This window comes from Choloepus didactylus (genome assembly GCF_015220235.1).
Source record: "Choloepus didactylus isolate mChoDid1 chromosome 5 unlocalized genomic scaffold, mChoDid1.pri SUPER_5_unloc1, whole genome shotgun sequence".
In the NCBI taxonomy this organism is placed as follows: Eukaryota; Metazoa; Chordata; class Mammalia; order Pilosa; family Megalonychidae; genus Choloepus; species Choloepus didactylus.
Genome location: NW_023637573.1, coordinates 255,612 through 271,487, shown reverse-complemented (window position 1 = coordinate 271,487; position 15,876 = coordinate 255,612). Strand labels below are relative to the sequence as shown.

General features: G+C 35.7%; 1 pseudogene; it reads right to left on the bottom strand.

Annotated features, from left to right (window-relative positions):
* Positions 1-12,956: 12,956 nt before the first annotated feature.
* LOC119524350 lies at positions 12,957-14,449 on the bottom strand (annotated as a pseudogene).
* Between the last annotated feature and the right edge of the window lie 1,427 nt (positions 14,450-15,876).

The following is a 15,876-nucleotide window of genomic DNA, read 5'->3' as shown; positions in this document are numbered from 1 at the left end:
TGATTTTATGGTTCTAAACAAAACGTGGCTTACACTTACAAAAGCTAGGAAAATAGCACAGAACTGTTTTCATCCCAGACATGTCTTAATTCAGTGTACATTAAGCTATACCCTTCCATCCAAAGCAAATGACTATTTCCAATTTGTGCCCACATTCTGCATACATCGCCCCATCTACTTCCTTATGTTAGTTTTCTGCCTCTTTTGCATATTGATGAAACTTGGTTCAAGTTATTTATGTAAGATAATCTCTATTCTTTTTTCAAGGTAATGCATGTTATAGGACTCATATTATCAAATTAAATTAGTCCTGGGGAAGACAAAGCTGTCTCCAAACCCTCACTTAACCCTTCCCAACTTTTCTATTATGTGTGGATGTTTCAATATGTTTCCATTCTCTCTGTGAGAAGGGTTAGGTCTAACAGAGCGGCCTGACCCTTCCTTACACCTAAAATGGGAATGAGCAGAATCAGCTGCTTATCAGAGCAGGAACTCTCCACAGCAGGACCCTCTTCCCCTGGATTATACAGATATCCCACCCCTGGGCAGCATCCATTTGTCTGTCCCCTCTGATGTGAAGTGGGGCATGCAGAGCTGCCATCCCCTGACCCTGACAACAGTTGGCCTCGCCAGGAGACCGGGCATGGTGGGATCCCTTCCCCTGCTATTTGGACCCTTCTCGATGTGTAAGTAATAAAGCAGTCATTTGTTGAGCTTGGGTTCCCATGACACACCACATAGCATCTCACTCCACCATTAGATGAGTGAAAAGTGCATGGAGGATGTACAATTACATTTATTCAATGATTGTTTTTTTCTTTCAATTCTTAGTATAATTTTACAGTCATTTTTTTGACTCTAGTCTTTATTCCCTCACAGTCTTAAAAGAAATACTCTTTAATCTTCCCAATTAAAATTTTTATTTTTATAGAATCATACTCTACTGCGACGTCTATAACAACACACCCTCATTCGTCTCATGGAATGTTGGTTCCCAAGTTGAGATAGTATATCAATCCAGGGATGGGATTCATTTTGTTTTATTTTCTTTTTAGTTCTCTCAATTCCCTCATCCCCACCTCAGAGCCTGTAAATATGTATAGAACATATGCTAAATAAATGGATGTCACCTGCTCAGTATGAGACTTTAGTGATTGAATTTTGAAGAAAGTGATGGAAAAGCTATTAAAAATGCAGTATATTCTATTGGAATTATAGAATATGCTTGGTAGGGAAATGGAGGATGTCTATTTTAAATCTTTCTTAGAATATTGAAACTAAATGGAGGGAAAGTTTTATTTTTGCACAAATTAATTTTGGGAATATGTTACAATGGATCAAATATTTTAAGCAGGAAGATTTTTAAGGAATCAAGCGAATATGTAGAATTTTATAAGATCCATTTTTCTGAAGTAACATGAATCTGGGGAGAAAATGAGGTCATAATCTATATTGAATATGTATAGAGAGTTAATTACATGCCAGAGGTATTATTATGAAGTATTAATTATTATGACTTAATAATTACATGAAGTATTATTACATGAAGTATTATTTTAGGGGAGATCTGAAGGTAGTTTTCCTGCAACTGAGAATTTCTTCATTTTGTCTTCTTTCCTGAAGCACATGAAATATTATTTTAATCCTGACAACAGATCTGCATGGTGGATAGTATTATTACCCCTCCTTTTTAAATGCAAAAACTGAAGCTTAGTGAGGTTGACTCATTGACTCATTCTGCATTGGTTATCAAGTTCATAACTACCAGAGCAGGTACAGCTGACCCTCGCTATCCAGGCATTCTGTATTTGCAAATTTGGCTAGAAACTAAAAATATATTTGTAACACAAAATCGTTACCCATGGCACTTTTGCCATCTTTCATGGACATGCGCAGTGTCCAGAAGTTTGAGCTGCCCAATGAGCTTCTTCCCAGCTGAGGTCAAACAAGGTGACACTCTGCCTTCTTGTTTCCACTCTCATATTGTAAATGAGTATCCTTTATATATATATATATATATATATATATATGATTAGTACCATGTTTTTTGAGTTTTTTTTGCTTTTTGTTGGTGGTTCCACTGTTTAAAATGGTCCTGGAGATTACTGCTGTAATGCTATCTAGTTTTCTTAGGTGCTAGAAGGCTCTGATGTCCTTATGTAGGAAACACATATGTTAGATAAGCTTTGTTTAAGCATGAGTCATAGTGCTTTGGGCCATGAATTCAATGTCAATTAATCAGCAATGCATATTAAGTAAGGTGTCTTTAAACAGAAACTCACATAAAACAGGGTTACGTATTGATCGGTTGATGAGACTGTTGTAACCAAAGGCTTGTGGGAACCTAACTCAGTGTTTTCCTCTAGGAGCAGTGGTTCAATACCTGCTAATTCATTCTTTGTGTGCAACTTTGTAAAGCATAACTACTGTGAATAATGATAAGCAATTGTACTTAAATCCACATCATTTACCCAAATCCATGATCTTAAACACTATATTAAATAATGTTTGTTCCATCCAGCAGCATATGAACTCCAGCTTCAATTAAATTCTTTCTAGATACTTTTGAATAGCCATGGGGAGGCCTCAACTACCTACCACTTGGTATTGATCTTCATTGTAATGGTTAAGTTCACGTGTCAACTTGGCCAGGTTATTGTGCCGGGTTGTCTGGTCAGGCAAGCACTGGCCTGATTGTTTCCATGAGGATATCTCATGGGCTTAAATCATGTTAAGTTGATTGCATGCATGACTGATTACTCCTACATCAACTGAGTGATTGCCTTCAACAAGGAGAAACATCTTATCCAATCAGTTGAATGCTTTAAAAGGAGAAGTGATGATTTTAGCAATTAATATCATCTGCTAAAATAGAATTTCCATATCTACTTCAGCCAGCCAGCTTCTCCTGGAGAATTCACTGAGGACCTTTATCTGAGTTCTGAGCTTGCTGCCTGCCCAGTGAATTAGGACTTGTGCCCCCCCACAGTCACATGAGACAATTCCTGATGTCACTGCCTGGGATGTTGGCACCCAACATCCTGAAAACTTAATAGGGTTGCTTCTGAAAGCTTGATGTGAATGCTCTTGAAAGCATTTTTTTCTTCTCACCATCCTACTGTACTTCAGGGAATGCTGTTTTTATGTTTTACTGACTGTTTATTAGCAGTCTTTTTTAATTTGGGGAATTTCTTAACTCTAAGGACTTTAGGACTGGGCAGAGAGCAATCTGTATGGCAGTTATAGTTCGGTGTTTTTAACCACCCCTCAGCCCCTGGCCATTTTTTCTTAAATTTATGTGTGCCTTTAACATTTTCTGCTCTTTGGAAAAGTTTTGACCAAAAATTTTCTTGGAAGGATATCCCCAGTGACCCTGTGGTTCATCGGGATTCACTAATTCTTCTGTTTGCTTCAGATATGCTAAATTCAGGTGGAAATCTGCTTAAGCAAAACCTTGGGTCACTACAGTATTAATTAAAAAATAATTTTACATAGTAATACCTTTTCTAAGGTTCTTTCATATCATTTTCTCATTTCAACCTTATACCAACCCTGAGAAAGAGGTAGGAAATATTATTTGCTATTTGAATTTGATAGAAACCAGGCTTAGTGCCATTCAGCACCTCTATATGGTCATGTAGTTTGTGAACGATAAGACATGGGTTTAAATTCAGTTTTGCCAACTAAAATCCATTTTCTTTCAACTAAACCATGTTGTCTTCAAAATACATAATTCCAAACAATGCAATGACCACCAGATTTGATTACGTTAAAGGACAGGTTTGAAATACATGAGTTAGCAGGAAAGAATGTGTAAAGTAGCATATCTTATTCACGAACATGTATAGAACACTAGGATGAGGATACAAGTAGAAGATATGATTCCATTTTCAAATGGAAAAAATGAAATGAAGTTAAACTGTAGATCCATACCAAATTCACCATTGTTAATGATTGTTGTCTGAATACTAGAGAAATTGGATGGTAATAACAGGTGCCACTAAACGTGCATATTTAGATCACAGGAATTCCCATATTTGCTTCTACAAATCTTTCTTGCTTCCATGATTCACATACCATGAACTATAAATTGAATAGAGGTTATGCCCACCCTAGGGCATTTCTTCAAACTGAGTCTTAGTTAACAACTCCCTCTGACATTTCTTGATCAACCTAGAATTGTAAGATATTATTCTCAGTAACAGACAGCAAATCAAATTACTATTTCATTGCTTATGAATACAGCAATAATGCAAAAGAGACACCATGAAATAGAAACACACAAATTTAAGATTAGCTTTAAAATATCCTTGTTTTACCTTGCAAGCACTTTTATAAAAATAATTCTAATGAAACATAATATCAAAAGTAGTGAGCCACTTGGGGGTCCTTATATTTCATATCTTTAAGGATAGATGTTTCGTAATACACCTTATTAATAACACACTGATTTTAAACACTGATTGTTTTTCTGGCAGATGAATTGAAATTTTTGAGTACTAAAGCCTATGAAAAAATTGCCAGCAATATAAACTCATAATACTAATTAGAATAAATGTTTCTAGCATCTGCTAATTTTTTCTCCTTATTCATCCAATACAAATCTGGACATATAAACCACTCAAACTCTTTATTGCATAACAAAAACACAATGCTTTGAAGAGGATGAAGCATCTGGTGCTGGGTTATTCTGGTTAATATTTTGAATAGATGTAACAAAATAGGCTAACTCCTTCTAGTCTTCAGGGAATCAACTTATTAAATGGTTCTAAGTAACAAAAGGTTGAATTATTTAAAATTACTTATACTACTGCCCCATCATGCCGGTCTTCAGGTTTTTATTTTTTATTTTTTTCAACATTTTAATTTGATATACTTCAGAGCTGACAAAAAGATTTTAGTCATCGATTTTTATGCTCAATTTAAGAGAGAATATTAGAGTCATTTCTTTAATTTTTATTCATTAGTTCAGAATTTAATACCTATTATGGTTCAAAAAGTGTTTTAGGTTCTGAAAACCGAGTGGTGAAAAGAACTTAGCCTTTCTCCCACCAAACTCAAAATCAGAAGGGGAAGAAAGCTGAGGAAATCTGAGGTTTCACGGGATATGCTAAAAAGTGTGGTTTAATCATCTAACTTAGTCCAAATAATAAGTCAGAAAAGGATCACAGAGGAAGCAACACTTAAGGCACATCTTGAGGTAGGCAGTATAAAATGGCAGCTCCACTGGACTGTAAAAGCTGGGAGTGGCTGCAATGTAGGGTGGATGTCAGGAAGTGACAATAAATGATCAGTCAGAATAGGGGACTGAACACTACAGCCCCTGGACTGGCTCGCTGTTTTTGCACATAAAGGTCTATTGTGACATAGTCACATTCATTCATTTATGTTTAGGCTATGGTTGCTTTCACACTGCAATGGCAGATTTGATTGGCTGCAACAGTGAGCACAGAAGATATTTACTACGTGCCCCTAACATATAAAGTCTGGTAAATGTTTCGGGCTTTGAGAGTGTGTGACGCCTGCAGCATCTCCTGCGTGAAGAAGGCCTCCTCCTTGGAGATCCCTTCCCCATGACACAGTGGAAGCTCTGGCTGCTGTAACCTTGGGCACAGCCCAGCCTAAGCACATCTTGTTTTGACAAAAAAGCACATATTTAGATTTCTTCCCCAAAAACCTGCATGTAAGCTCTGGCATTTAGCCAATTTTGGCAACCACTAATCTGCTTTCTGTCTCCATCACTCTGTTTTTTGACAATCTTACTTAATTTGCAACATGTGGTTCTTGTCTATCTGGCCACTTTCATTTGGTTTTGAGACTCATCCATGTTATAGAATATGACACTAGGTTGTTTCTTTTTTTTCCTAAATAGTATGACATTTAATGGATATATATATATATATATATTATTTATCCGTTTCACTGGTTAATGGACTTTTAGTTGGTTTCCAAATTGTGGCTGTCATAATGAAAGCTGCTGTGAACATTAGTGTACAAGTCTTTTTATGTACTTGGTTTTCTTTTCTCTTGGGTAGCTATTTAGAAGTGACATTTTTTTCCCTAATGTTTAATAATGTGGAGCTTCTTTTGATGTACTAGAGTCATATATTTATAGTTACAGATACTATGTGCCACAGCATGCTCTTTTTAAAAATATTAAAATGTTTTGAAATCATTTGCCCATTTTTTAAAACCTTTTATTTTGAAATAACAATAGACTCACAGGGAGTTATAAAATAGTATAGTTCCATGAACACTTTATTCAGCCTTCAGGAAATTATCATTGGTACAATAATGTAAACATGATTACAAACCTTATTCACTTTTTGAAAATTTTTCATGCAGTCATTTGTGATGTGTTTGTATAGTTCTATGCATTTGATCTGAGGTATATATTTTGTAGCCTCCATCAAAATCAAGATACCAAACTGCTTCATCACCAAAAGGAACTCCCTCAGGCCACCCTTTTATAATTGCTTATGTCTTCATCTCTGTATCCTGGAAAGCAATAATATGTTCTCCATCTCTATGGTTTTGTCATTTTTAAAATGTTATATAAATGCAGTCATACTGCATGTAACCTTTTGAGATTGGCTTTCTTTCACTATGCATAAGGCCCTTGAGATCCATCTGGGTTGTTTCATGGATCAGTAGTTTGTTCCATTTTATTGCAGAGTAGTATTCCATCATATGAATGCACTACTGTTTGCTTATCCCTTCACTTGTCAAAGGATATTTGGACTGTGTCCAGTTAGAGGATATGAAAAAAGCTGCTATGAACATTCGTGTACAAGTTTTTGTGTGAATATAAGCTTTTGTTTCTCTGGGATAAATGCCAAAGCGTATTATTTCTGGGTTACACAGTGTGCTGGTTTGGAGCAATCATGTACCCTGGAAAAGTCTATGTTCTTTAAATCCATCCCTGTGGGAGCAGACCTATTGTGGGTGGGACCTTTTGATTAGGTTGTTTCCATGGAGATGTGGCCCAGCCCATTCAAGGTGGGTCTACATCCCCTTGCTGGAGTCCTCCGTGAGGGGATAAAAGGCAGATGAAACTCAGAGACCACAGAGAGACATTTTGGAGACAGCCATTTTGAAACCAGGGCCCAGGAGAGAAGGACCAGCAGATGTCACCATGAGCCTTCCCATTCGACAGCGGAACCCCGATGCCAGCAGCCTTTTCTCACACAGGGTGTCTTCCTCTTCATGCCTTAATCTGGACATTTTCATGGCCTTAGAACTGTAAATTTGTGAACTAATAAATCCCCATTGAAACAGCCAGCCCATTCCTGGTATATTTTATTCCAGCAGCTTTAGCAAACTAAAACATATAGTAAATGCATGTTTTGTTTTATGAGAAAAAGGAGAAGAAAAAAAAAAAAAAAAAAAGAGCAAACTCTTTTCCAGAGTGGCTGTATCATTTGGCATTCTCACCAGCAATATGTAAGAGATCTGGTTTTGCCACATCCTTGCCAGTATTTGTTGTTATCAGCATTTTAAAAAAATCTAATGTAGTGATAGTGTATTGAGGTTTTAATGTGCGTTTGCATTTCTCTAATGGCAAATATGCTTACTTGCTACCTGTATATTCTCTCAGGTAAAATGTCTATTCCTGTCTTTTGTCCATTTACTAATTAGATTTAGGTTTTACTGTTGATTATTGAAAGGACTATACATATTCTAAGATTGGAGATTTTTTGACAGATAAAAGAGGTTTAAAAATATTTTCTTACAGTCTGTAGCTTGTGTTTTCAAACTCTTAACAGGGTCTATTCCAGAACAAAGTTAAAAATTTTGACTAAGTCCTCTTTATCAATTTTTTTTTCTTTTGTAGCTAGGAAGTATAAGAATCACAATTCAGATATTGATACTGGATATTGCAGAATACCACACAGTGTTGGTTTCTGGAACTACAATCTGAGTAATGGGGAGAATAATTCCTTCCAGTTTATTCTTACTTTAGTTCATTTGCTTGTCTGCATACATTTTAGAATAAGCATGGTATATTTACAAAAAAAAGCTTGTAGGGATTTTGAGAAAAATGATGTTAAACCTATATATCAATTTGGGGAGAATTAACCTCATTACTATGTTGATCTTCCAATCAGTGAACATGGTATGCCTGTTTATTTATGTAGATATTGTATTTCTTTCATAACTATTTTGTAGTTTTCAGCATACACATCCTGTACATGTACATGTTCAGTAAAATTTATTCCTAATTATTTCATTTTTTGGACCTATTTTAAGTAGTATTGCATTTTAAATTTGGGTTTCCACAAGTTCATCAATAGATTATTGAAATATGATTGTTTTTGTGTACTTTTTTTGTATTGAGCTTGTATCCTGAAACCTTGATGAACTCACTTATCTGTTCTAGGTTTTCTTTTTTTCCGTTTGTTTTCTAGGTTTCTTAGTATACTCTAAATAGACAAACATAGCTTCTGCACCTAGGGCCAGTTTTATTTCTTCCATTTTAATCTGTAGGCAATTTATTTCCTTCTCTTGTCTTATTGTGCTGTGAGGACCTTCAGCACTAGGTAGACTTAGAGTGTTAGGAACAGATATTCTTGCCTTGTACTGGATAGTAGAGGGGAAATACTCAGTCTTTCACCATTAAGCATAGTGTTAGCTCTATGTTTTTGCAGATGTTCCTCATCAGGTTGAGGAAATTTCCCTCTATTCCCAGATTGCTGAGAGGTTTAACATGAACCAGTGTTGAACACATGCTTTGTCTGCATCAATTGATACGATTATGCACTTTTCTTCTTAAGCCAGTTGACATGGAAGATTGTATAGACTGCTTTTCAAATATTGAACCAGGCTAGTGTGGCAACCCATGGCCTGAGCAAAACAGGCCTGCAGATCTTTGGTGCACAGCAGTCTGCATGACTTAGGCAGCTGAATGTTTAACCTATTGTCTTTCTAAGCCAGTAAAGAGAAAAAGGGTAATTTGACCCTAAAATGTAACTTTATGGGAAGCAGGCAGGAAGTGAGAGGTTCTTAGTCTCACAAAAAGAGCAAAATGTAATAGTTCAAGTGCTATTTTAGTCCTTCCTGCACCACCCCCCAGGTCTGAGTAACCTGTTCCTGTATCTATGCTCCCCCCACCCTTCGGAGGGCCTTTTTCTTAAACACTTATAAAAGGCTTTCTGTCCTTTTTGCATCGCTCGGTGGTCTTCCCTGTGAACGTGATGCCTGCCCAGCCTGAGAGAGCTGTCATGATCTCTCCATGACTTCTCGCCCTGCAAGTCAGCCCTGAATAAAAGTTCATGTATCAGAAAATGCTTGTTGTCTTCTTTGGCCTTTGGACTGGCATGGCCCTCTTGGGCTGTGACACTCGAAAATAGCTAAAATACATACCACTTGGTAATGATGTATAATTGCTTAAGTGAATTAAATTTACTAATAATTTTGAGGATTTTGCATCTAAGTTTTTGGGAGATACTGGATTTTAATTTTGGTCATGCTGTCTAATCGCTTTGGTGAATAAAATTTACTAATAATTTTAGAGAATTTTGAATCTAAGTTTTTGGGAGACATTGGATTTTAGTTTTCCGGTGTGTGTGTGTGTGTGTGTGTGTGTGTGCGCGCGCGCGTGTGCGTGTTCTTTGTCTGTTTATGGTACCAGAGCAATATTGGCTCCATAAAATAAGTTGAGAATTATTCTCACCTGTTACATTTTCTGAAAGAGGCTGTTTTAGAATTGGTGCTAGTTCATTAAATGTTTAGTAGAATTCAATTTCTTCGACTATTCAGATTATCTACTTCATAATATATGAAACTTAGTATATAGTGTTTCATTTTGTTTTGTTTTTAAAATTGGTCCACTTCATCTAACTTGTCAAATATATATGGAGAGAGCTACTTTATAGTATTCTCTTTTTATGTTTTTAATGCCTGGAGGGGCTGAAGTGATATTTCCTATTTCATGCTTGACATTGGTAAATTTTTTCTTTAATCCTTTAGTCTTGGTCAGTCTTGCTAGAACTTTTTCAAATTTATTGATTTTTTCCCCAAAGAACCACCTTTTTGTTTCACTGACATTTTCTGTTTTTTCATTTTTAATTTTAATGGTTTATACTCTTATCTTTCTTACTTCCTTCTTTCTGCTTCCTTTGGGTTTATTTGCTTTACTTTTAATAGTTACTTGAGGTGAAAACTTAAATTATTGATTTAAGACTTTTCCCCTTGTCTTATTTAAACATTTGATGCTGCAGATTTTCTCTTTTCACTATTTTTTTAGCTGCACTCCACAAATTTTGGAGTTTATTTTGTTTTCATTGCTGTCTATGTATTTTCCAATGCTTAAATTGTGTTGTTTGACTTGCAATGACTGGGTTTAAGAGTTCTTTATTTGTTTCCAATGCAAATTCTTTAACAAAAATATGATTTTAAAATAACTTCTAACAGTCTCATGCTCATTTTCACTGTCTTTTGAAGCACAAAAGTTTTTTTTTAATTTTCCTGAAGTCTAGTATATTAATATTTTATATTTTTGATTAGGTTTTTATACTGTGATTGAAGAACACTTTGCCTAACCAAAGTTTGTGAAGATTTTCCCTTATGTTTTCTTATATTATTTTTATAATTTTTTTCAGTGCTTTAAATTACTTTTATTAAATAAGTCATCTAGAAATTAACACCAATTGTATACATCTTCCTAAAAAACTCATACAGTACCTAAAATCAAATTTTTGGCACACAAATTGATCCCATTTACATTTTTAAAGCACAGAGTATTTAATGCATAAACTGTAATTATTATATTGGAGTTAACTAAAAAAATACAAAAACTAATTAGAAACTGAAGGAAAAATGAAAAGGATGAGGGAAAGAAAAGAAAATATTCAACCTCCAAAATGAATAAATAAGTCAGCCCTTTTGTTTGGAGGTTAGTGTTCTGTGTTGACCGCTTGTTCTCCAAAAAAACCATGTGCATTCTTTCCATCACAATTCTTATTCCACATCACAAAAACCATCACATAAATTTAACACAATTAGCAATCTACTCAGAAGAAAGTATAACTGGAAAAATATATTAAAATTGCAAACTGTATTAGAAACTGCACAGTTATGCCACTGTTCTCTTTTTTAGAGAACAGCAAACACTTTAGTAAGCACCAACTTCACAGGAAAAAAAGAGACTAAAAAAAGAAAATTCTGCTATGCACATAAACCAATGGCACTAAAATCTATAGACACCTTTAATAATTCATTTTCTTTATAATGGCCCCACTCTACTGTTCTGCTAATCCATTCAAGGTCCTATGACTAGTATTCATTTTATAGGTTGTTGCTGTTTGACTGAAGCTTTTTCTTGCTAAATTAACCTTTGTTATATCTGGTAGATCCAGAACATAGTCTAAAATTTCCTCATATTTAGAGAAAACAGTAAAATATTTTGTAAGGTGATTTAACTTTCTCTCTACCTTCTCTTGTATTCTCTAGTTTTTGGGAAACTGGAGCATTCTTGATGTTCCAAGAATTTGACATAAGAACTTTCATCATTTTATATAAACTTTGATTCATTCTAAATTCTAAATTATGACACAATTGCATTGCTACAAGATTACACTGCACCTGCTATGTTTGTAGCAATACGAACATTCTATTGAAGTCAACACATAACCAAGGATCCAGCTATGAATGAAAGGACAGCAGAGCTGAGGAACGCTCCTGTGGGCAGAGCACAGCTGCAGCCATGTGACTGAGTGACTCACTGCTGAAGTGCTGGGTAGGGTGTCCACGGAGGAAACATGGCACCTTTAGGGAACTTTGCGTGTTAAAATTATCTTCCTTTTTGTCTCAGCTGCTAAAAGATCACCTTATGGACACAAGAGAAATTTAAAATTGATAGAATGTTTGTATCAACTTGAAAAAACAGCATATAAATAAATACTGGTCAAGGGCAACCCTGTTATAGAATAACAGTAAGTTCCAAATGAACCTTCAAAACCATAATTTGACAAAAATGCAAACCAAACAATGAACATAAATCCAATCTATATACAAACTTAAACATTTTAAAATCCAAAAAGACATTAAACAACAAAATAAAATATCCCAAACACCAAAGGGGAAAAAAAAAAAAAAAAAACTGAAGATATATGGGAACCTAATTGCACAAATGTCTCCAGAAAACAGTGGTAATGTTAATAATCTATAGAAGAGAAATTTTCAAGAAATCATGGTTCAGCTTTTCAAATGTTTTTGGGTAAAGTATGACCTGAGACTGATTCTTGAGCCTATTGTGATTCTGATTAAGATATTTGGACATGCCCTTCAAATTACATGATGAGATGAGTAAACAGAAAATCTTGTCTCCTTCCTGCCTTTTCAACACACCAACAGCAAAACATATTAATGAACATAGTACTCTTTCTAGTAATGCTGAAGGCAAAGGAGCTGCCTGGTATTTAAAGAAGTGTGGTTCTTATATTTCCTTTACATATGTTTTGGCTCAAGTTGAAAAACCTTTAGCTAATGAAATAAAGGATTCCTCATGTTACGTGCTTGAGGCCTCATACCATGAATAGTGAATCTACAAATATTACTTGCAGAGCCTAGAGTTGTCTGTTAACAATACACATACATTATCAAGAGGATTTATAAAATGTTTTAAATGCCAACCATGACTTAGACATGAATGAAATGCATAAGTCCAGAATATTGATAAAAACCAACCAGCATGTTACTCACTTCAACTATCATTTTAAATAGGCACTGTGAAAATGGGAATGCTGTTGTACAATGCATGGTACTTAATGAAATTAGTGTTCTTTAATGAGTACCTGCTCTACATTAATTCCCTTTAGTTAAAGAAGCACATGAAATATGCAGAAAAAAAGTTACCAGTCTATAAAAGGAGTTAGTGTTAGAAATGAAAATGAAGCACTTGTGTCTTCATTTTTAAAAACTTCACAAAGGTGCAAACAATGTAATGCTTTCCAGGCTCACATGGGCAGATCAGTACTACTATGCCTAGTCTTTCTAGATGTATCATCATCTTGTGGCAGCACTTTTTGCAAATTTGACATAGCAGCAGTTCTCTCAATGTCTATCACAGCACACAGCTCTGGGCACTTAGTAAGAGTTTGTGGAAGGGGAGTAGTAAGTGTTTTTGGAGTCTGAGGGTTGTCGGAGTCACTTCTACCTTCCAAGTCAACCTGTATGTAATTGAGCTGCCTGTATTCTAAACTTGGGCACCTGGTATCAAAGTTAAAGACTGTTGGCGTACAGTACTGATGCCTTGAATATTCTTTTTTGTGAGCACTTGCTGGCACTGTTACATTCTCTGTATTTACATAGTTATGCATTGGATCTAGATTACTATGGTAGCAATTTAGAGATGGGGTCTTTGGTCCTAAATTGTCATCTTCATCCCTACTTAGCTTGCAGGCTTCCCAAACAGGAGGCAAAGATGGTAAATTTTCATAGTTTAATAATGCAGTTCTCTGAGCTGAGTTGTTGATATTCTGGATATCTGAGGTACTGGTGGATATCAGACGACCTCTCCTGACCCCTGGGGTACTAGGGACAGACAGCCCATTTACATTTTCATGCACCAGTTTGTTAACAGAAGGTGCATCTCTTTGTTCATCACTGTCATTTCCAGTGTCCCATTCTGTGTTATTTGCACCACTTCCACTAACTTGATCTCTTCCAAGTTGCTCCAGTTTCTCTTTTTCCATTAATTGCTTTTGAACAGGGGTTGGTACTAAAACAAATTTGACTCCTTCTGGCTCAAGAAGAATCTGAGGGTCCCTGTCCTCACCGCTCCTTGGTTCTTTTGGTGTGTTGCTTTCAGCATTAGAAACCCTTGCCTCCAATGCGACATGCACACTTGTTTGATTTTTCCACTTTTCTTGCACACCAGTAGTGTTGACACAGGATGTACTTGTCCCTCAGCCACCTATGAAGGCAGGCGTGCACTTCCCACAGATGGATGCCTGCTTGAAGGATGGGATGAAGCATCTCCAAATAAGGGATATGGGGTATAGCCATTAGGTAAGTTCTGAGCAGCAAACCATGGAGTTGTAGGTGTTTGAGGTGTTCTGGGAACTTCCAATTCTGTTTGATGATTATTTCTTTTTTCAACTGGCTCTTCTACCACATTTATACTATTATTTTGCATAATCTCTTGTAACATGTTAAATAATTCTTCTGCACAGGCACACTTAAAGGCAAAAATTCCTTGTCCAGTTAGGCACCTTCAACCACTTTCAAAAGAAAAGAGATTTGAATCATAGCCATAGCGACGCAGGCAGAGGTAGTGCCATTTTACCGAGTCACATTTGCTGGTGTATAAAATCAGTTCTGTGTCTGCAAGTTCTATTTTGCCAGAACCTAACTCATTCCCATCATCATCCATATTAATCACCTAAAACTGGTTCCAACGGTTTTCTAGGACAGTGTCTTTATCTGCACAGCTACAACAGCTACCCATGGCTTCTTCAGAAGACCGTGTGAGCTCTAGATCTGGGCACTGATATTCCCATCCTTGCTGCAGCGTCAGGAGTTAAATCATACTTCAAGATACCATGTTTTCTTTGTTTGCTGATTTAACCTTGAGGAATTCTCTTCTGAGAAAAACAGACGTAATTTTGTTCCAATCTGGTTGAAAAGCTTCCACTGTATCCTTCTTTGTGATAAATGGGCTGTTCCATCCCTTCTGCACCTGGGCATCTACTTCTTAATGGTCATTTCGTTCGGCCCGGGCGCCTGGAGGGGCGGAGCGCGCGGGTCGGTGGGCACAGAACCCCCCGCCCCCACCCGGCCGAAGCCCCTGCTCGGAGCCGTTGGAGCCTCAGCGGCTGAGCTTTCAAGGAAAATTTTATCGTTTACACTTAGGCCTGTGATCCATGATGAATATTATTTTTGAGAATGGTGCAAAGGTTAAAATTAATCTTTATTGTCAAGTGGATATCCTATTCCTCCAGCACCAGTTGTTAAGAAGTGTATCAATATACAATTTAATTCCCTTTGCATATTTGTTGAAAATCTTTGATTATAAATGTATTCTCAAATCATTTTCTTTACTCTACAGGTATGTCTTGGCGATAATACTGCACTTTCCTAATTATTATAGCTTTAAAGTATGTTTTGGAATCAGAAATGTTATCCAAATTTGTTCTTTTTTCAAATTATTTTGGTTACTCTGGGTCTTTTCTTTTTACCTTTGACTTTTAGGATTAGCTGGTTATTTTCTGGAAAAAAAAATCCTGATGGGATTTGGTAAGAGCTGCCTTGTATCTGTGAATCAATAAGGGAAGGTTTATCATTTAAAAATATTGAGTGTTCCAGTCTGTGAATATTGAATCTCGCCAGTTATTCGAATCTTTAATTTCTCTCAGCCATGTTCATAGTTTTGGTATACATGTTTCTTTTCTTTTCTTTTCTTTTTTTTTTTTACCTCTTTGGTTAAATTTACTTCTTTTTACATTGCTTTGATGTTGTTACAAATGGAATTCTTTTCTTAATTTCATTTTTACTATTCATTGCTAGTATTTAAAAATGCAATTGATGATTTATATTGATTTTCAAGTCTTCACATATGTTGAAATCATTTATAAATCCTTATAAGTATTATTTGCAGAATATCTAATTTTATTGTTGTTGCTGTTTTTGTTATTGCTTAATTGCTTGCTTGTCTGTTTTATTCTTTGCCTTATTACACTGGCTATTTCGGTACATGTTGAATAGAAGTCATGAAAGAACATTCTTTACTTATTCCTGATCTTAGGGGAAAAACATTTGGTCTTTTACCAATAAGGTTGATTTCTGTTTATGACTTTATTCAAATTGAGGAAGTTTAATTCTATTCCTAGTCTGTTGTGAGCTTTTATGCTGAATATGTATAAGATTATGTCAGTT